This window comes from Halichoeres trimaculatus, unplaced genomic scaffold, assembly GCF_033239565.1.
Source record: "Halichoeres trimaculatus isolate MK-OKI-2021-1 unplaced genomic scaffold, fHalTri1.1 fHalTri1_scaffold_13, whole genome shotgun sequence".
Classification (NCBI taxonomy): domain Eukaryota; kingdom Metazoa; phylum Chordata; class Actinopteri; order Labriformes; family Labridae; genus Halichoeres; species Halichoeres trimaculatus.
Window position 1 is genome coordinate 654,454 of NW_027437191.1, and position 23,879 is coordinate 678,332.

Genomic DNA, 23,879 nt, shown 5'->3' on the forward strand with positions numbered 1-23,879 from the left:
CCTCACCCACGGTTTTTCCTTTTAGGTTTTGCAGATTATTGAGTTGAAACAAGTTAAAACTTTGAGTTGGATCGATGCAAAATATTGATTTGAGGAGAATTGAAATATTTAATTTCTTTGACCTATTAAGTTGGGTTGATTAAACTTGTTTATTTCATTTCAAATAACTTAATTTATTTAGGTGTTACCAGTTGAAGCAATTCATTTAAGTTGGTCCAACTACTTCTTTTTATTAGTTGTATCAACGCAGAATTTCAAATTGATATGATCCACAAAAATACATTGGAGACCTTAACTTAAATATTGAGATGGATTGATTAAAAAAATTATATCACTTCAACCGATTGACAGATTTTTACAGTGGCTCTGCTCTCTGATGAATAGGGCCTATTGCACATTACTGCCACCTCCTGCTCTGGAGAGGCGTTGCAGATGGGATTCTTACCTAAACCAATTAGGTTGAGTTAACATAAAGTGATTTTGTTGTTTTAACAATTTTGCACATCATGCTGAAACAACATGATTTAATCATGTTTAACCACTGAACATGAAATAATCTTGTAGAAGCTACATGTTTTATTTATGCTGATTGAACAAACACCTAAGTTCCTTTTTTGAGTGTGGTATAAGGATGACAACTTAACCATAAAGGGACCTGAACCCTCAACCGTTTGATCCGAAGTTAGACGCTTTGTCCATTAGGGTACGTGGTCATGGTTGCTGTGTGTATTACCTGTCAAATGTGCATTTGGTCATTCTTAGAGTTTAATTCAAAAGGTAAAGACAAAACTCTGGGTTTTTATTTAAAGAAAACCATTAAGGATTCTAAATGTGGACTCTCTTTTGGAAGTGGCTTGGAGGGACTAAGTACAAAGGTAGAGCATGCCTGGGTCATTTTCTGATTCAAGGAAGACAAATCAACCACGAAGGCCACATGGTCATAGTCACTGTGTTTAACCTGTCAAATCTAGTTTTTTGTTACTTCTTAAAAGGTTTGATTCAAAAAGAAAAGATCAAACTCTGGGTCTTTATGACAAGAGCTAGAACCACTAATTTAACTGGGTTGTCTGTTGCTTGTGTAAGCAATGCATGAGCCTACATGATAGTCCACCTTGTTGATAGTGACATTGTTTCAAAGAAAAAGGCAATGCATCTATATTGTTGAACCAATGCCGATTGAATTCTGAATTCTGTGAATGTTTATCAAGTCATGGCTGAGTCAAGGCTGATCCATTGTCAGACATGATTGTAAATTTAGCATTATCTCTGTGTTTATCATAGCAAGCACTTCCTTCAATATCTGACATCAGTGTCGATCCCAGTCTTCAGCCTGACAATATCACTACGTTGATTAAGTCACTTTTTGCAGTCTGGGCAGTCAGTGGGGAACCCTCAGGGCCTTCAAGGTATTCAGTGAAGGCCTAATAAAAAATATTGAAAGAATTTTTGTAATCCTAAATAATTATTTTATTTCTTTATTTTCTTTTATTTTGTTTTTATTTATTCATTTTACTCAATGAAATCATAGCAATGAGTTTTATATTATTTTTATAAACTTGTCCTGGCAACAATGGGTTAATATAACTAAATGGAAAATGGACCAATCACAATTTTCCTGTTGATGGTATCTGGGTAAATCAGCGAAACATTCTGGCAGGCAGGGCCTTCAGTAACTGCAACGAATGCTTGTGTAACTCAAGCGAATGTGGACACAATTTGACCATGAGAGTTGTCTTAGCCAATCATATTTTGTTAAGTTGGGATCATTTCCTGACATCTTCCGGGTATTCGCGAATACCTACCAAACACCGCCTCCCTGCTCCTCTGCACTTAGACGGGGCATATTTTACTTGACCAAAAACACAAATAAACGGACTCCCACCGAAAAAATCTAATATTAGTCTGCATTTACGCTTTATTTAGAGAATTTTCAGCGCGTTACTTTCACACAAAAACACCGCTAAATAAGGCACTAGTTCTCATCGTGTTGTAAAACGGCGCTACCTCCGCTGCAGAGCCACAGCTGGCTATGAGACTCTCGCCGCTTAGTGTATCAGTCCGCGCGCAGCGTGCAAGATATAAACAAAAGCAGGTAGTCTGCCAGGACGAAGAGACACGATGAGAACTAGAGCCTTATGTAGCGGTGTTTTGTGTGAAAGTAACGCGCTGAAAATTCTCTAAATAAAGCGTGAATGCAGACAGATATCAGATTTTTTCTGTGGGTGTCCGTTTATTTGTGCTTTTGATCAAGTAAAATATGGCTCCATCTGAGTGCAGAGGAAACCAACAGAGGAGCAGGGAGGGGGTGTTTGGTGCGAGCGCCCTGGGCTTCTGCTGCACTAAAACACTGCTGTAGGGGTAATTTCTGCCCTAAACCTTGTGATAGGACCCAACTTGTTCCATCCTGGAGTATCACTTTAATGGATAAGCGCCTAACTGTAGCTGTGAGTGAGTGAGGAGAAAAGAGAAGATCTAGTTGCCAGAACGTGAAGAGAAATGGCGGAAAGTAATGGATAAGACTGCATGGTTGCTGGATTACTTGAAACTCCGTTTTTTTTTGTTTTTGTTTTTTTCAATTTTATCTTATTTTTTTTAATTGTTTGAATTTGTGTTAGGTGTTGCTGTGTTCAGGCACATGATAAATTTGTAATCACACAAAACTATCAATATACTAAACTTCCATGTCACATGATTTTGGCTATTGTTTTTATTTCTTGGTTTGATTGTTTATTGCCACGTGTGGTCCCATGGTCCTACTGAAGGCCCAGTGGCTGGGGCCACGGTTCGCCACTGTGGGCAGTAAGTTACAGCAGTAAGAACAAACTTCCTTTGACAGACAGAAACCTGGAGAAGAACCAGACTCTGCTGATTCTGTGTTTTGGTTAGAGAGACAGAGGGATCCACAGAGGTCGTTTGACTTTAACACATTCGCACGTTAAGTGAACGAGCTGGTTTCTTCTGGCTTCAGTGAAGTACAACCGAGTGTTATCTGCTTAACAGTGAACATTCAGTTCCTAGAGGACACAAATAATAAATAATAAACATATTTATTTTGCACTTCAGTTTATTTGAAAAAAAACAAACAAAAAATTCTTAAACTCATACAGTTGTTTTATTTTGCACTTATGTTAGTTAGGAACATTCATTCGGAAGGGGTTTGTTTTGGACTTAAAGCGGCTGTGAGGAGTTTCAAAGTGATCTTGAAAAAGTCTCCTCGGGATATCTGCCTTACTGTAGTTCAAACTTTGAAATGAGACCATGAGTGCCAATGTAGGTTATTTACAAACGCTACTTCATAGCAGTAGCTCAGGGTTGAGCAATACTGGACTGATTTACCAAGTCTCTACAACACCACCACACCAGCTGATGAAGTTTAGGGCAACCGACTAAAACAGATCCTCTTCACAGCAGGTTTAATGGCAGAATGACTGTGCTGTCTGTTCAAAATGATCTGCCACTGGGAATCAAAATTTTATGCATCAAAGTACTAGTGGTATCGGTATTCAGTATCAGTGAATACTTAACCCCTCACTGCCCAAATTAATTTACAATTATGTTAAAAAATAGTTTTGTGTGTGTGCATTCTTACAGATCCCAAATTATGTTGAGACTGTAAATGTAAGTATAGAACATACAACAGTTAAAAATAGGTTATATTATATATATATTGGGCATAATCCTTGGTATGTGTAGAATATCAATCAGTAGGCTTTGGTGGGGTACAAAGGTCATTTCAGCTGCATCAAGACCTGACAGGTATGTTGACAACAGGCATCAAGGGTTTAAGAGGGAGTACTGCTACTGGTAACATCCCTACCTGTGTGCAATTACACATGTCCAAGACCAGTAGTTACAGTGATTAGTTATTCCCCCAGTTGAGCTGATTGGCTGTGATCTTATGTAGAAATGAATGTTTATCTTTTTATAACTATTTTAACTTGACAGTAAGCTGTTTTACTCACACTTTAAGAAAATTGTTAGGAGTTAAATTCCTTTACTCATGCTGAAAGTTTAATCCAGTGTGCTCTGGAGGAGTCAGGCAGCTGTTTTACTGCTCACGGGAGAGAGTTTATAATGCCTGAAAACAGCCTCTAATTTTTCAAGTAAATCCATAAAGAAGCGATACATTAGTCATACAAAGAAATCAGCTGGAAGCTCACACTGCATGTCATTAGTTTTATATTTGAAGGGTTTACTGGGGGGTGAAATGTTGGATATGTTGAAGGTGTCATGACTAATTTAACATTTTAAATATTAATCTGTGAACCTGTGTTTTTCTGAAAATACACTGCTTTAATTGGCGTCCTGAGTCTTTTCATAATTCTGTCTTCAAGCTGTAGCTAAGCTAAGCTAAGCTATTTCCAACCCTAGTTTTGGACTCTCTGCTGGGAGATGTCTATGTGTCATAGTTTTCTCCATCTCCATGCCTCTTGTCAGCTCCTCCCTTCCAAACAAAGACAGAATTTAAAATAATCTAGGGAACGACGGCAGATCAGCCTCTGAGTGATGCAGGGAGCGGTACTGTCACATGAACTTCCACGATCACTCTCACTGGCTGGATTAGGAACAGCCACTTAGCCACTCCGTCTGACCTTGGCTGTCATGTTAGCACACATGAGCAATCAGCATCCCTGACGCTCTGATGTGTGGCCATCTCTCCTTCTCCATCCATGCATGAGCAAGTTAAAGATTTCCCGCCCAGGTCGATCGTATCAAATCAGGGGCTGATCGACTGTGACAAGCGGCCCGCTCGCCAACCCAGTTCACAGGACGGGAAGAAAACGTTTCACCTTAGTCAGGTGCAGTCACCTTGGCCGTGAGCAATGAGCTCTGAGGTTGGCTGAGTAATTCCCTGCGTCTCCCTCAGGACAGCACATCAAAGAGATCTGCATGTAGAGTAAAGCACCTAGCTGCAGGGGAGTTTACCCTCAGCCTGTTAGCATTCACCCCCACAACAACAGAGAGCATTCAAACAAAGGCAGCAAGCACACAGCCAGAGCTCTTTCTTCAATCATTGGAAGTAAATAGGCTGAGTAAACCCCCAGCCAGTCATTAAAAAACCACCTGTTCTGAATCCTCATCCTAGCCTTTAAGCATTATATGAACAGCTGAACATCCAGCACCCATACAGCATGCTCACATTCAAACAAACACATCTGAGACACATCCTCACACACCATTAGACATATGCCTCTGGTTAAGGAGGTGATACACAACATATGGTGCTCAGAGCCTGCTGAACCCCTCCACTCAGAGCACAGGGATCCATAGGATTAGTGTGTGTGAGCACTTCATACATGGAGGCTTTTCAGACTGAAGTCTTTGGCAGAGGTTGACTGGGTAACAGCCGCTGCAGAGCGTCAATCAGTTTTTATGGGACCAACTCTCCTGGATAAGAGAAATCAGCTGAGATCACACCATGTAATGGCTGGTGTCACATTGCAGTGCTGCAGTGACTCTGTCCCCTCAGAGAGACAGAGAGTGTCTCATTGATGAGTCGTCAGTAATTAAAGGACAGATGTTCTGATAATCACTCTTCTCTCTTCATATCTCCTGTTTGTGCTGCGTCCTGTTTCACTGGAGCAGAGCTGCGACTCAGCCTTCTCACTGAGACAAGAGAAAACTACCACTCACACATTCATGCTACCTCCACAGCAGCGTACGTTTAGTGAAGGAGGATCACTTTAATTTCTATGAAGACCCACACACCTACACATTTAAACTGCAGAGGTCACAGAATCTGTGTATCATTCATCCAGTTCATGTTCAATTATATATAAGAAAAAAAAAAAACAAAAAAAAACACTGAAAACAACACAAAAAAAATGTTTTTCACTTTTTGAAATGAAAACAAGAAAAAAATCTGTTTGTTTTTCAATTTTCCATTTGATAAAGATCAAATTAAGGGAAGTGGAATTACGGGCCATGAGCTGATTTTCTTCAACCATCCTGACCCGGAAGTTGTAGCTTCTCTGTCAAGAGAGCGCAGATAAAGCCGGCTTAATGGTAGATGTGGGCGTGATGATGGGTAGGTACATTTTGGTTGAAAGGAGCCAAACGAGTGACTCTTAAGGGTGACCACATGACAACTGATAAAATCAGCAGGGTCTGTCAGGTTTGTTTATGTCCTTCTAAAATACACTGTGTGTTTCTCTATAGGTTGTAGAAAATATGGTGTATTTCACAGAGAAATTAACATATTCATGGCAATGTGCTGAGGGTGCTGCAGCGCCCCCTGGCGGCTGTGGGTTGGTTGTTTGTTTTGTCAGCATTTGGATAGCAGTGTCCTGCTGACAGTTCTGTGTGTTATGTTGAGTTTTCTTCCTTTAGTTAATAAAGTGATTGCTGGTCTTCATTTGTTGGCAGTGTAAAGACTCAGGATTTAAGTACCTGATTCCTCCAATAGGGGTGTAGTTCCATTGAGAAAATACAGGAGCGCACCTTTGACGCACACACGGCTCACATTCCTAACACTTTGTAAACACTTTGAAGTATATTCATAAAATCTGTCAACTGTAAAACACATGACATAATGTTTATGAACAGTTTAATCAAGCTGGGCCTGTCAGCACCATAATGACGAATAGTATAGAATAGAATAGAATAGAATAGAATAGAATAGAATAGAATAGAATAGAATACAATAGAAAATACTTTAATTATTCCCGAGGGGAAATTCAGGAGTCACAGCAGCAGTCAAGAAAACATAAGCAGACCATAACATAGAAATTGCAAAAAGGTCCACAAGAAAATAGATAACGACAGCCTGTCCACCACTCTCCAGCCCAGCCAGTCTCCACCTCCACAGGGTCCAGGACTGAGCCTCCCCAGCAGTCTGTTCAGTCTCTGTCTCCTGGATCCTGTCTGCCCACAGCAGGGGAAGCTCCTCCAATGTGGCGCCGGCGTCCGATGTCAGCTCTGTCAGCCACGTCCGTGAACAGCACAATGCCACTCTGCCCTCTGGCAGCCTCTCTGCTGCTGGGCTAGCACGGCTAACTTGTCCATCCCACGTTCCCAACAACGATGGATGGAAGGACAGGTCCACGTCGTCACCTCCCAGCTCACACCTGAGAACCAGCACGTCGTCCTCACCTCATCCTCCTCAGCTCGAGGGAAATCATCAAGCCCTACACTAGTTAGCATTGACATGCTACAGGCTGCTAACAGCTAGTTTCACATGTAAACAATGCAGCCATGGTTACATGTAGGATCTCCAGACAAACACAGGAGAAAAGTAGTAAAAATATCGCTGAAGCCTGTGACGGCCCTCCCACCAGCAGGGACTGCTGCTTTTGTGTGTGCCGTCTTCTTTTTCTGATTTTCAGGGTGCTGCTGGGCGGTGTTCCGCTGCTCCTGGGCGGACCTGGCAGGTCCGCCAGGTGCAGGCTATTTAATCCCTGCTGGTCGTCTTGGGGTGTTGGCGCGAACCGAGACGCGAGGCGTGGGTCGGCGTCCGTCCGTGGCTTTTGCAAATCTCTCGTTTGATCCCTGTTTAAATGTGTTTGGGGAAGAATAAATCTTGTAAACTGTTCTTATGGTGCATTGTCCGTTTTTGTCAGGCTTTGTGAGCCGAGTCGTGACAAGCCACAAAAAGTTTGGTGTCCGTGACCAACAATGAACCATACAAAGTAATGATCCACTCCAAATACAAAGGTGACGAAAAAGAGATTAAAAAAATTACAAGAAACGGATAAAGAAGAGAGAGCTACTGCAACAAGCAGCTACTGCAACAGGCAGCTACTTGGACAGCACCTAGCAACGAAAAAAAAAATGATGATAATGACAATGATGATGATGATGATGTTATGAATATCAAAAAATAATCTGTGATTGATCTAATGACAAAACATTCAAATAGTGACTGGCAGGGAATGCACACATGGAATAATCTAGTTGGAGCTGTGTTTGTCAGGAAAATACCAAATAATTATTCTCTTTATATGCAGATTTTAGAGCAGAGTTGGCTGCGTGAAAGCGGACATCAGACGCCGCTATGCAGGCGTTCTAAATGGATCAGAGGAGGACCAGCAGCACCCTCAGCACCCGTACTTGGGTCTAGGATATGTTTATTTCCCTCTAAACATACCTGAAAGATCCCACTGATTTTATCAGTTGTCATGTCGATGAGGAAAGTAAATCAAATCCAAATCAGCCTGTGGTGTCAAATTTAACTTCCTTTAATCTGATCTATACAAACAAACGGGAGATTGAAAAGGAATGGATTTTCATTCACTTCTTTTCCTTTAAAAAAAAATGAGAAAATAAAATAAAAATATAAATAAAAAAAATACATAACTGTTTTTTAAAGTTTTGCTTATGATTCATAATTGAATATTGATTGATTGAATGAATAATACATGGACTGCGTCACTCACCATTCCACACTCCTGACTCTTGTTTTCACACAGACTAATGGTCACAACCAGGTTCAGGGTCAAATGGAGCCAGCAGATTTACTCAAACATACAAACATAATGCTGAACTTTACCCAGACTGGAGAAAGGGAGTCGGGTCTTCTTATGTATCTGAGCCTCTAATGACAGCAAAAGACCACATCAAAATATACATGACTTACAGAACTGGAAATCAAGTTTCAAGATATTTGATCATCACTGACATCAGGGTGGCACGAAGATCGTTAAAATATCCAAAAATATCCTGGCAGCATCTTTATCTCTACTTTAAGGTGATCTCACAGCCTCTGTGAAAATACTGGACTCAGTGTACCATGATCTGTATTAGTACCAATGATCAGGGGAGTATTTATGCTGTCTGTGTTGGTTTGCATTATTTTGAGCTCAGGGCTGAATCACGTGTTGAGCCTGTGAACTTGGTTTACTGCTGAACGCTGCTGATTTATTGATTGTTGTAGAGTTCATGTGTTGTCTATTGTTCTGTCTTAGTCTCTGTGTGAGCGATTAGGTGCTGCTGTCTCAGTCAGGACTCCCTTGAAAAGAGATTTTGCATCAGCAGGAATATTCCTGGTAAAATAAAGGTTAAAATACATCAATAAATCAATACATGAAAATTCTGTTTCCAAACTTATAATAACACTCATTATGTATGTTTGTTGAAAAAAATGTCACCCTGTGCTATGCTTTTTTCTTACTGTATGTAAAATATATTTTTGTATGATAAAGTTTGAGCTGTTTAACTTACAGAAAAAAAAGAAAAGAATGAAAAAGTTTTAAACTAAACAAAGTGTCTCCTATTGAAATTACAGCAGTATCTAGGTAAAAGTCACAAAACAAATCACAATAATCAGCAATAACTAACCAACAATGAACTAAGAGACATAATACAAGCCACATAATGGAAACTAATTCAACAAAGGAAACTCACTTTTTGTTTTATTATTGAACTGTAAGGCCCACAGAGGCTCAGGGCAGCACACGACCAGGGAGGAAGGGCTGTAATATGAATGGGCTTATTTTGTTATTGTGTCCATCTTTGACTGTGTTTCTCACTCTTTTGTTTTTTGTTTAATGTTTATGAATTACGATTATGCTAAGCCACCACTCCATCACATGCCACACCTCCATGGGACTTACCTGAAAAATCAGGGTGGGCACAGAGGGCAGAGGCTGGCGTCCTCATCATCAGCAGACTGTATGCACCTCTGTTATGGGTTATTCCCAGAGGAGCCGTCGTGGCTGTGTGGCGGCTGCGGCGGGTGGGACTTCCTCTTTCACTCTATTTTTTCCCCTTTCTTTTGGATTTTTCTTACATGGAAGAAAGAGGGCTCATTTTATCAGTGGGTTATCTTTGCATATAATTTGGGGACTTTTGGACTCTTTGTTTTGGATTCGTGAACTGTGGATTTTCTGTTTATTGATTGTGTCACAGTGAGAGGGTATTGTGCTGGTTGGAGAGTGATTTTGTTTTTTGTGTGTTTGGAATTATGTCTTCCTTTACTTTTAAGCCAAAGTGACTTTTTTTCATTTCCTAAAAAACATTTCACGGTTTTCAACTTGTCTAAAGGTAGGCTTTCAGGTCAGAACAAGGTATTTACTTTTTGTTTGACGGTCGGCCAGGACTAACTGCTGGCACTAAGAACTCATCCGTCTGCTCAGGCGTAGTGGCGATTTGGTTTTTTTTTGTCTGGTAATTCTAATAGTTACAGAACATTTTATATTGAAAGAGAGGATCCTGGCAGCCATGATCCTTGAGTCTGGGAAAAAGAAAGATCTCAAATAAGGAGGCAGGGATTTAGCCTCCTGGATCCATCCACCATGACATGGAATCATGAAGGTGCGATATAGTTGTTTATCAAAGTGCACCAAATATAAGGTGACACAATCATTTATTTTCCATTCACTGTTCTTCTTTTTAGTGGTAGTTATTTACTCTGTATGTTGTGACTGCAAACAAGTAAACATCGACCATTGGAGCATCAACACACTCCCACCTTTTGATTCTAACAAAGGGATGAACTTCACATTAAAGAGACAGACAGAAGTTCTGATCCAAACCCATGAGTGCATGAACTTTCAAAGCAACATTTATCACCAGTGTCAGGGGAAAATTTGAACGTGCCACCCAATATTTACTTTTTCTTTCAGTCCACAAACTGTGTCTGTGTCTGTGCCACAGAAACGATATCTCTCCGGTGATTTCCCAGAATGAGCGAATGATGGATCTGTGCATCATTATTCAAACATTACACAGATGTTCCTCATGGGGACACGTATTAAAGGTCAGCATTTCAAAACCTGAAAGGCCAACAGTCTGCTTCTGATGGAGCTCAGATGGATGAATCATCCTGACGCATATAAACCCAGGGGATCCCTCTGTTGTTTGTGCGGCCTGTTGTGACTTGAATATAATCTTGTTGTCATTTTGTCACTGAATGAAATGCAGGAATACAAAGATCTCCTCCAAACTCCACTCAGGACGTAGGAAGCATTTTCTAAAATACTTGAGGAAGAGCTGGAGACAACACGTGTCCAATCCGCTCCTTGAGACACACAAACTTGGCACCGTCTTTGGTGATGACACCCCTGCACGCAGGGTCGGGGTCGCATCTGGCTCTGGCTGGAAGTGATCAGCACAATCAGACAGAGCTGGCGAAGCATCACACGGCAGCCTCGGTGATTTGTGGGAGGAGAGGAATGGAGGGAAAGAGGGAGAGGGGGGAAGAGTGGGTGAGAGGTGTGCAGATGGTTGATAGCTACTCATACACGCTCGGCACATTTCCTCCTGTATATCTTAGCTTTTAAGTATCCTCATTTCTAAATTTCAACACTTTACTGACTCCTTTCCATCGTCTTCTGTCTTTGATTTGACTCCAAAGGGAGGCACTTCCACAGTGCTGCTTAAGAATGAGGAGGTCGTTGAAAAAGAGATGATGTGAGGAGCTGCACGTCCTTTGTTTCTAACAGCGTACCTCATCCAGAGACTTCAGTCATCATTTATGCTCCACTCGTGTCAGTCTGGCTGTCACAGTCGTGTCTCAATTGAGAGTTTCAAATAAATTCCTGCAAGGTTTGGAGTATAAAATATGAATCACTGCATATTTTTACATAACATATGTTGAAGAGGATGTGACTCTTTTGACTGATGAAGGACAGCTGCTTCACGTATGCTGTCAACTTCAGCTCACTCATGGACAGGCTGCAACAGCACAGGACTTCAATTATTTACACAAAAGTTTATACTCAGCAAAGTTTTTAGTGACATTCTGAAACCATAGACTCACCTGATCCCTCTTTGAAAGGAACTCATCATGAGTCACTTGTGACAGCAGTTAAACCGAGCTCCACCTATAAACTGATGCTTACAGATTGATTGATGCCTTAAAATGACAGTAAACTGATGTAAGATTAATTTCATTACAGTATGTTTTGCAGTGGTTCTTCTCAGGGCTTGACATGAACTTTTTTGCTCACCAGACACTGTGACTAGTGGTTTCCTAGAGTTCCCAGCCACTCAGCATTTTCACCAGCCACAATTTGTTGTTGGATAGGGGTCATTGTCAGGGATTCCTCTTTGATCAGGTTATGTGTAAGGTTGTTCTCCTTTAAAATGAAAATATGCAGTCTCTAAATTCATTAAAAAAATTCATAAAACAAATTCATAAAAGGAAGAGTTTATTTTTGTAAGTAATAAAAGTAGTGAAGAGGTATAGAAAAGTAACTGAAAAGATAAAAACTAAACTGAAATAAACCTAGCAAGAGACAGTGGCTATGTTTACATGCAGTCATTGACCCTTTCATATTCCAAATATTAGCAATAACCCGGTTGTGCACGCCCCTGTAAACACCAATAACCCTTTTTAAAACCTGAATATGCCCATTTTCTGTTTTTAAAAACATGAAAATCCCCCCAGGGTTCCTCCTTTTCTGATATTTGGTCATGTATATCCCAGGATATCCCATCCAAAGGAACATTTATCTGGAATGTGCACATGTTCTATTCCCAATGAATCTTGATCATTTGAGTACAGGAAGTCTGCCGTGCTGCTGCTGTTGTTGTTGCTGCTGTTGCTATGGATACAGGAAGATAAAGCGGAAATGATGCACAGTTTGTGATGATGCTCTCCTTGCATTGAGATGTTGCCTGTGTGTTGCTGTTTTGATCGGGATACAGGGACATGTGTAAACAGGAGTAACCCTGCTTGCTGACACATAAACATGGGTTATTCTGAGTGTCTGCTTCAAAATTAATTTACAACAGTCATTTTCATGTCATAAAGTAAGTATCATACTTTCTGGACTATAAGTCACTCTGGAGTACAAGTCCCATCAGTCAAATAATGTGTCATGAAGAGGCCATAAGTCACATGGGACTATAAGCCACATTTATTTAGAATGATTTGGTTTGTTTATAGTATTTCCAGAAAGAACAATTTACATATAACTTATGTATTAGGAGGTTTTTTTCTACAGCTCCTCATTTCTGTAACCATAGTTAAGTTTCACTCTCTCTTCTCCACGTGTGCTTTTCCCTGGCCTCCTCTGCTCTACTGTGAGTGTTGCTGATTAGATCGGTGCAGTGTGACCTTAAATGAGCTCAATGGGATAAACGTCCTCACTTTTAAAATGTTACAGGAGTTTTGACTCTAAGTTGTGACTCAAATCCTGAAAATCTGTTGAAGATGGGGAGAGAAGACCAAGTTGGCTTTGATTTCTCTAAACCATGTTATCAGGCGCTAAACACCAGGAGCTGTCAGGCTTGATAAGCCGGAGGCCAGAGATGGAGTCTGAGCTCCTGCCATCAGTGATGTCAGCAAAAGACTTCATGGATGGACCAATGAGCAGACACTGTGCAGGCAGTGCTCATGGGAGTTGTAGTGTCATAGTCACACATTGCTATTGGTTTAGTGTTTCAAAAAACTAGGTTTGAATAGTCAACCCACCAGAGTGGCTGGTGGGAGTGGTGATGTTACCTGCTACTGCTGAAACTCATCTGCATATGGCGTGGGGGGCGTTAATGTCAAGCCCTTGTTCTTATTCCTTCTCAGGGTATTTCACGCTGAAATGAATCTCTCTGGCCTTATTGTCCAGCTGCAGATATCTGTCAGAAGCTCTGATTCTGCTCCATGTCTCTGCCTGTTTGGAGAAAATGTTTCATCTCTTCATCTCTTAATTTCTGAGTTTTTGTTGAATGTTAAAAGCTCTGTCTCTTTAAACTATGTGACAAAGAGCAGCACCTTGAGTAGGCCGCTACGCTCCAGTGATACCATTGCTTCTTTTGACTCTGTCTCTGTGGTGTTACAACTCTGGGTAAACAACTTTGGGTACAACGTAGTGGTGAAGGAGTTGAGCCAGAAGGCAAGGCTCTCAATTTACTGGTCAGAAAAGCCAGGAGAGGCTCAGGGTAGAGCCACTGCTCCTCAACATCCAGAGGAGCCAGATGAGGTGGTTCAGGCATCTGGTGAGGATGCCTCCTGGACACAGGCATCCCCCAGAGGAGCTGGTGGAAGTGGCCGAGGACAGAGGCCACTGGTCTTGGCTGATGGCATTGCTGCCCCCGTGACCTGGACCCTGATAAGCAATGGGAGATGAACGAATGGACAGCAGCATACCCTGTCCTCTCCTGGTTTTCTCAGGGAATCATAAATGTCTAACATATTACCTATGGTGCACTTTTTTTCTGATGCCATGTGAAGCTCTCTTGTCTGTTTGACTGAGAGAAACATCAAATTTCAGTCAGCAGGGCCTGTGTTGGATTAGTTTATAGAAACATGTTTGAATCACATGGTTAATTTGTGTTGTAGTTGTTTGGATGATTGTCTCTAAACAGGGTTTTGATGAAACTCCAATGAGAATAAGGTTAATGAGAGCAATGACTCTAATCATCAGCTGTTAATGAGCATGCTATGTATCTCTGACCAGATGGTGATGAGACAGAGGAGGGACATTAATATTGTTGTGCTCCTCTTTGAAAGTTGAAAAGTGAAAATTTGGTAAGAAATGACAAATGAATGTTTTTACTTTTTTTTTTGTTTTGTTTTATGATTTAACCAACGAGTGCTTGTACAAGCAACAAACACAACACTAGTCTGACCGACAACACTGACATTAATTTAAAAGTCCAAACCTAAACCAACTCATACAGCAGGGTCAATGGATAAAATGCCAAGAAAACAGAGGTTGTCACCTTTAACATCCCATCGTATCATCCACCTCTCACAACAGGTGCTCTGAAGGGAGTCGAGGACTTCAAGTACCTCGGCTCAACTCAACTTAGCAGGATCTGGAAGTGAGGAAGGTACTTTCATGGAGAGCCCTGAAGGGCATGGCCAGTGTATGGAAGTCCAACCTCCTTGGACAAGTCCATCTAAGTTTCTTCTACCAAAACAGCAGAGTCTGATCACCCATACAGCAGCAGATGCTGGACCCTATATCCAACCCTGCAGAAGTCTGTAGATGGCTGCCACACCAGGACGTTGTGTGCAGTGCTTAACGTCAGTGAGAGTACATATTGCCAACAGGATTCTGTATGAGGGAACACCAAGGGTGAGTGTGAAATTACCAGAGAGGAGGGTGAGACACGCAGGACATTGTCAAAGAAATCAAGAACTGCCAGCCGGCAACACATGAGCGCCTGTCACAAGGCTGTCCAACATTAACTAACATACATGGATGTACTCTAGAAATACAGAGGAGCTCAAAGTACCGATGGTCAGGATGATGGAGAGCTTGTCTGAGGATGACCTGGTAGACTAAGGGCCAATCCCAGTTCAACCCCTTAGTCCTTGGTTTTGCTGAATACTGTAATGTTAGCTTAACGTTAGCTTTGCATAGTCTAGCTGTCTCGTTATTCATGTAATGCAGTCCATGGCAGTGAAGCCTGTTTGCTGTGAATGTGTCGTCCTAATCTGACATCAGTTTATTACCACTTTGTAAAAATGTGTTCACTTTGGAAGAGAAGAAACAGTCGCTATGCCTAAGACAGCCAGAGAGCGTCAAGGGGTGAGGGCAAAGTGGCAATCGAGTAGAATCTTGTTTTTAAGAGATGTGTTTTCACCCCTTCCCCTAAGACGAAGGGGGAGGGGAAAGAGTGAATATTGGGATTGGCTCTAAGTATAAGCATATAAATTTAATCTTAAACCTGTTTCTACCAAGCAGTTCAGTTCTCAGTACAGCAGGCATTTTGTGGTGTTTCCACTAACTAATCCCAGGACAGATCCCTGAATAATGAAGACAAACCATTCCTCATTTTGGGACCCTTCGGTTGGGCTGCCAGACCTGACTGATCCAATTCCAGAAGATGGCGCTACAACACTGCAGACTGTTGATTAGTCCATCATTGCTCTTTATTTACTGTGTTGTGTTCTTTTTGTTCGCTGGGTCTATTAAGGGGGCACACTGTGTCGTGCTGTGATGGTGACAAGCTGTCAAGTAACTTATTGGCTTCCAGCATCCGGATTACCACAAGGGGGCATGGTTGGCTGTGGAAAGACAAACAGGATCAGGCCTTACTGCGCCAACCCCTACCAAGCTCCAAACCAGACTGCTTGGTGGAAACGGGGCTGAAGGTAAAATAACTGGACCCACTCATGTTTAGGCTGTTCCAGTCAAGACGTGCTGACTTGATGTGTTTGATTCAATGAAATAAAGGAACAATGGGGAAATTATCTTCATCCATTGAGAGAAATCTTTCTTTTATTTTTGAAAGAATGAGAAATCTGAGCCAAATTGAGACCACAGCTTGTTTTTTTTTTTTATTAACTGTTAATATGTAGAACATAACACTTGTGATCTTTTGACTCTGAGTGAATAACAGGAGCACTCATTTCTCACTTCAGGCACTCACCTGGTGCGAGTGAGCATCTTGAGGGTAGAAATGAAACTGGTGGTCTGATGTGTGGGGGTCTGTTTCCTCATTAAGGCTCTGGCTATGGTACCTGAGGTGATCTATGAGTGCCCGATAATTTGCAGACTAATTTCATATAGAAGTTAATGATGCAGGGCACCAGCCAGGGCTCGGCCGTTTACATGCTTTGACTCTGCTCATATTAAATGCATATGTAATTAAAGGATCATTTCGTACATTATTAACACCACAAGGTCAGTGCACGTGCCAGTAAAACTTTATTTGGTGTTGGGTCATATTGATTGCTCATATATACTCTAACAGAGTGTTTCATGGCTGCTGGGCACAGTCTGATGCAAACACAATATTTAAAGTCATAAAATAAGGATTTAGTGTACGTCCTCCTTCCCAGGCAAAGAGAGTCGGAGCAGCCAGACTTTTATTTTCCTGGCAACAGTTGCTCAACAGTGGGGCTGAACGGAGGCTGTGCAACAATGGAGCACAATAGGCAAGAGCTGAAAATGAGGCTGCTCTCTGTGCTTCCCATGTGTGTGCTGAGCATGCTCGCTGCATATCTCAGCCTAAATAACACCCAACATTTAATACTCAGCCCAAAGTCATTATCAGTTTCTCTCTCCCTGCCAAATCTATTTACAGCGCCCTGCAGCAGGCCAAATTGGAAGATTACTCTTTAGTCCATACAATTTAGAGAATGCACAGCATTTCCATCACCTCAAGGCCCTTGAAATCAATATGTCAATAAACCTACATCTTTCTATTCCATTAGCCTCCCTGCCGGGTGCGTACACTGTACGAGAGGCTGTGGCACACACACACACGTTCACACACACACACACACACAGGCTGCATGAAGTAAACTCACATCTCCATTCTTCTTCTCTTGTCCCAGGTTTAACTCTGTAGCCAGTTTCTCCCATCACTGTTTCCTTCTCTGTGCAGACACAGGTCAGTGCTCGATAATCAGAGAGGATAAAACTCATCGGGCATCAGTTTAGGGGGGGTGGGTGTGGGGGATGTCCCCCCCCCACACAGTTTTTCTCGGGAGTCATTTTATCCCCATCACGCACAAATCCCTCATGTACAAACCTGGCATTTTTTGGTGGTATTGAGAATCCCAGTGCTCCTGAATGCATCATCTCCATGCTACCAACTCTTGTAAGGAGACACAAAGCTTACCCCGTCTTGGCCAAAAATCGGGCCCTTCTGCCATCATACACTTGTGTCTGCGCCATGTTTCAATAGAGGCCTGACTGGGTGCCTCTTCCTCTGATAGAACATGAAATAAAACCCTTTTCACACGGAATCTGGATTACGTGGGGAAGAGGACGTCCACAACCAGCCCAGTCAAACAATTAGCCCTGAGAACTTCTGGATATGCAGAAATACGATTTATCCTTAAACTAAAAGCTACAACGCAAAGATCAGCTCATACTGAGTCCTGTCCCTGATATTCAACCATCAGAGATGTTGTTTCTAATGTGTATGTGTGAGAGTTTTTGTGAAGTAACACCAACCAAAGCTCTGTGTTCTTTCTTTAACCCTGACGCCTTCATAAAGGAAACATGGTTCACCTTGTATTCAGCTGCTGACATTAACGTGCTCACTCTGTTAGCTCCACAAAGACAATGATCCGGTTCTTTACCACAGTCTGCAGCAAAGCTCCTCATCCTCTCTCCACATCTGGATCTGAGGGTTTCTGTCCACACAGAACAACTACAGGACATGAGCTCTGAGTCTTAGTATTTTCAGAGGACACATATGTGTCTCTATGGTCAGAGATTTGCCCTTGAAATTTTATTTTACAAATAATAGACATGGTCAATTAGAAACACAGACGTCCTCCACAATCATTAAAGCTCATCCTGTGTATGTAGTGCTTAAGCCTATGCTGCAAATACATGTTAGAGCAGCCTTACCTAAAGTACAAGCAGTTATCGCTGTCATCCCCAGCACTTCTTTAAAGTCACTTTTGATAATAGTTATTCTCTCCCCCACTTTCCAAACAAAGTGACGCCCTTGAGTTTAGGGAGAAATTCTTCATTTTTAACGAGTTAAATGGAGCTTAGACAATTACTGAATATTGGTGACAGGCAGTTGACTTCATTCATTAATAATGCTGTTGTTAGAGTGTAAAAGCATGAATGAATGAGTGAATCTCTCCTGAAGTCTGACCTATGTCAGACTTCAGGAGCTTGTATCCACGTGGCTAAGCTCCTCAGATGCTACAGATGATGTTTTATTCATGCTGCCGGCTGATCTTTGGCCTGGCTCTCTCTTCGAGGTGAAGATGGCGCGTGTTAACTATTTATTGCACATTACAACAAGACACGAGCCTGTCAGGCTTAAAGCCCTCAACAGCACAGCGCTGCTTGCTGCAAAAAGCTGCTGACATGGTGAAACTCGACACTTCCCCTCGCTCTCACAGATAAGCATCCAGCCCTCCCTTAGTCACCACCCTGCTCCCCCGCACGCTGCCGAGTGACACACAGCACTTCCTACAATTGAACTGGCAAGGGAAATGAGGACAGACGATGTCTTATCAGCACTTCTTTTGCCTTTTCTCTCCCGTCTCTCTGACAATGAGGCGCCGCCGTTTCTCTCTTTTCACTCGCCAAATGGGTGTGACTGTACCCGGGACATGGAGATGATCAATTACTCCAGATGTCTCCGCCCCATCAGGCACATTCAAGGCGCGTTAATGAAACGAGAGGCAGTGTTACGGTGTGAAAAGAATAATAAGAAAAAAAAATAATTTTCTTCAATTTTTGGGAATGGAGATAATAAAAGAGCTCAGTGGGGGAGTAAAGTATCCCAACAGAATAGAAGAGCTAACAAAAGAAGAGCTGATTTCAGGTGACTGATGAGCTGCGCAGGCATCACTCTGATATTTTCTTCTCCTGCTGCTGTTGGTCCAGATACAGAGAGGCAAACCATCCTGCAGACAGAGGAATATCCAACTCTTCAGCTTCCCGCTGGATAAACAGAGTCCCAAATGTGAGTGAGTTGGCCTCACAAACATGTCAAACCATTCATACAAAAAACAGTTACACAAACTCTGTCAGCCTGAGAAACCTGAGAAACAGGCTCTGGATTCATCTCTGGAATAAGGTCTCGGTAAACCAGACTGATTTCTCTATGTTAATAACTTTTCATTATCAGTAAATGAGCTTGGGTTGAAAGATGATCCACACTGACAGATCTTCATACATCTGATCATCTGTCCTCCACCCTGGAAGTTGTGGCTGGTAAATCAAGCCTCCCTTTCAGGTGCCGTGAAGGACAGATCTGCGAATCCCTAATATCCCAGATTCATTGCTCGTACTTTGTTGAACGACTGTGATTTTATTTCCAAAAAAGAAGAATATTTTCTTTTACTGTGGAAAAATGTGTTTTGGCTCTTTGGCATGAACATACAGTGGAAAAACACTTCCCTTTTTTTGTTCTCATTACTGCATTTTTATTATTATTTAAAAAACGGTTTATTATGTATAAATACAAATCTTTGTTTTTTCTTTGTTTTTTCTTTTTTTCCCACGGGGACTTCAAACAATACATTAAATCAATTCAGTACTCTGATTAAACGGTAATTCCATCTACAACAGCTAACACAAAAGTTTCATTTGATGGAATCTTCTCACTTATGCTTGTTTGAAAGTAGAAAATATACAGTTTTGCTTTTCTCTGTTTTAGTACATGTGAATTTTTATTGTAGTTTTATAGTGTATCAGTAATAAAAAGCCCTTCTGCTTTTAAATGTGGGGGTTTGGTTTACACGTGTTTGAAAAGTTTCTGTACAGATCAGCAAGGAAAGAGGCACTGATAAAGAAATTATGAACTTTCAAATAGTTTGTAGTTTAACAAGTTTGTAGTTTGAATAGTTTTAAAATGATTTTTGTGACGTTAATGATGTAAGCCTGACAGGTGAGGGCGGAGCAGTGTGGTGTCAAGAGTGATAAACAGGAAATGCTCCAATGACCAGACCGTCTCAATTCAGTTCAACCTTTGCCGTCTATGCAGGCTGCAAAGACCTTTTGCCAGGCTGCGACACAAAAAAAGAGACATGGTCATGTGACACAGTCATGTGACCCTAGTCCCTGCTGCTCTTTGTGAGTTTCAGAACTGATTTTCAGATTTTCTTTCTTTTTTTAAAAAAACCATCCGGCCTCTCTCAGTGGATCTGACAGCACCCTGAGGTCCTCCAGCAGGAACCGACTGTTGGTCTCAGTCTGAGTTCCACAGCTGGTTTCAGCCGATGCTCAAGGTTTTTGTCTGTGAAAGGAGGTCAGTGCACTGTGGCACATTAAAGTTCTATTTCCACCAAGTGATTCGGTTTTACATCAGTACAGTCTGGTACATGTTAGATCAGTACAGTCTGGTCCTGTTTGTGTTTCCACAGCCATCTGGTTACGTTGCTAGGCGCTGCCCAAGTAGCTGCCTGTTGCAGCAGCTCTCTCTTCTTTGTCCGTTTCTTGTAATTTTTTTCGTCTCTTTTTCGTCATCTTTGTATTTGGAGTGGATCATTACTTTGTATGGTTCATTGTTGGTCATGGACACCAAACTTTTTGTGGCTTCAGCGATATTTTTACTACTTTTCTTTTGTGTTTGTCTGGAGATCCTACATGTAACCATGGCTGCTTTGTTTACATGTGAACTCAGCTGTTTGCAGCCTGTAGCATGTCAATGCTAACTAGTGTAGGGCCTGATGATTTCCCTCAAGGTGAGGAGGAGGAGGTGAGGATGACATGCTGGTCCTCAGGTTTGAGCTGGGAGGTGACGACGTGGACCTGTCCTTCCATCCATCGTTATTGGGAACGTGGGATCTATCTCCGGTGGGATGGACGAGCTAGCCGTGCTAGCCCAGCGGCAGAGGGACTGTCGAAGGGCAGAGTGGCATCGTGCTGTTCACGGACGTGGCTGACGGAGCTGACATCGGACGCCGGCACCACATTGGAGGAGCTTCGCCTGCTGTGGGCAGACAGGATCCAGGAGACAGAGACTGAACAGACTGCTGGGGAGGCTCAGTCCTGGACCCTGTGGAGGTGGAGACTGGCTGGGCTGGAGCTTTGTAACAGTGTGGCGCTGTAGCAGAGGGACACAGTGTACCCGGCTAGTAAACTCAACAAAGATCCAGAATCCAAGGCCAGGAGAAACACAGAAGCTGCTGTCGCACAGGAAGTGATGATTCTATCCACCAATCAACAGTCTGCAGTGTTTCTAGCTCCACCTTCTGGGATTGGATCAGTATGCCTAGCACCCCCAACAGAAGGGTCCCAAAAAGTGGGACAGTCCGGGCCGGTCAAAGAAAACGCCACAAAATGCGTGCTGTACTGAGCGGAACTGAACTGAACCACTTGGTGGAAACTGGGCTTAACTGCTGCAAAGTGAGGTCAAACTGGCTCGTACCTGGTCTTAAAGTCTTATTGGTGTCTTTGAATGAACAGCAGGCCTCCACCTTGCTCTGAATTATTTATACACACAGACCCCTGAGATGAGTCTGTTTAAAGTTTGTCTGACTGATTGTTAAGGTGTTGAACGTTTTGACACAGGCAGAGTGAAGCGTGTCTCAGCTCACTATGAACAAACTTTCATTACTCAGATCGTGGATTTTCAGAGTCGACGTGAGGCTGAGAAACATTCACTGGGAACACATTTAGCACACTCTCCTTCCTCCCTTTATGTGAGATCACTTTTAACTTTCACACCCTCCGTGGTGCAGATTCCTGCTGCAGAGATAGAATTCTGGATTTGTAAAATCCTTTTACAGCAGACATATTGCTGCTGTGTCAGTGCTGTATTATTACAGCTTACTCCTGTAAGCCGCATTCTCCACAGAGGTTAACAACGTGCTCAGAGCCAGGATGAACGGCCCGTGTTTCCTCCCCAGTCCATGCCCATGTTAACAAAACATGTAATCCTACTGTGCCTTTGATTTGTGGCTGTGTTTAAACACTCTGCTTTAAGCCGTGTCATGTTTCCAAGGTGCTCCACCTTGTTTCAGTGTTTTCTTGTGTTTATGATCAACTGTGGGTTTTATTTGTGGTAATATTTCCTGTTTCAACAGCGCTCATCCATTAGTCACAAGTCAAGGAGCGGCAAACGTCTCGGCTCGGTTTTGTACCAAATTTCTGCCAGAATCAAAAGGAATGTTTGATGTGACTGCATTTGCATCATCTCCACAGCCTCCAACGCCTTGTCAGGCTAATTATTTGTAATTAGGAGCTTTTTGTGTATGCGTGTGTGGAGTAAACAGAGCATATTTATGAATTCAGCAAACTGCTTGGGAGCTCCTGCTCTTTTAATCATGTGGGAGTTTTTACACTTTGCAGGCTGGCCATGATGGACTCAGCCTGAGAGATTTATTGATTCAGCTCAGACTTCAATCAGTTTTTCCTTTGCATTCAGTTAATTTATGGCTGAAGCAAGGAGTATTGACGGAGGGGGCATCAAATTAGCGCTTCCAAAATCATTTTGAAAATGATTGTCCTTTTTTTATACCCCCTGAGATCGCTGAGTAAAAATGGAGTGAATAAATTAAGTTGTGGCGAGATATTAAAAACGTGTTATTTGACTTCATATTACAGCAGCAGCAGCAGCAGGATGTATCCATGCTCATTTCCAGCAGGAGGCTGACAGCTTTATTAACATCTAATCAGCTCAATAAGGAGCACTGCTTTAAGTGAACTCTGGCTTTTATTTGCATTTGTCTGATGAGGTCAGAGCCCTTTTAGGGACTGTTTCAGTCTTTTTACAGCAGAATAACAGCGCGTTCTGACATTTAAAGGACCTGACATGCTTTTCAGATAATGAGGCTCCACTGGAACACAAGGACTCATGAAACTCCCACTTTTACTGAATGGTCTGTTTTGGCCAAAAGCTGCTTTTTTTCATTGCTGAATAAATATGTGTTTTTGTTTGAGAGTGCGCTGGTTAAATCAAAACCATGTGTAATGTCGCTCAGTGCTGTGTCACCGTATGACTGAGAGAGCTGTGAGGACATGAGACGCCACATAATGTCCATGCTAAAGAGATAAACTCTCCACCCTGTCAGGATGACTTCAACAACAACCTGTTTTCCTTTTTCTAATTTGACCTTAAAACACATGTTTTGATTCCATCCAAAAGGTGCCACACTTTCTTGATATTGTCTTTTGATTGGAAAAAAAAAAAAAAAAAAAAAAAAGAAAGATAACCAGGCTGACTGTTAGTATCATCAGAGTACAAGGTTAACAAAAACAAACCAAAAAAAAAAAAAAAACACACCTTTAAGAGTGGCTCCTTTTCTACTGTGCAGTTGTTTCCCAAAGCTTTCAAGAAAAAGGTTAAACGCTGCATTAGCTCTTCAGTTGCTCTGATACAGCATTTCAGTTGTCAGAAAACTTAAACCTACACTGTTTAATTATTCAAAACCATTAACATTGTATAAGATCATGGTGACTTTGGGGGTTTATTTAAGGTTGTTGTCTGCTTTAGTTTAAATGTTTGGTCTAGTAAATAAAACTAATCATTTTTTGCTGGGCTAAACTCACTTTGTAATGTAGTCAGACAAATAATCAGCTTTCCTTCACTATCGGGAGGACCATGTTGGCATATGGGAAATC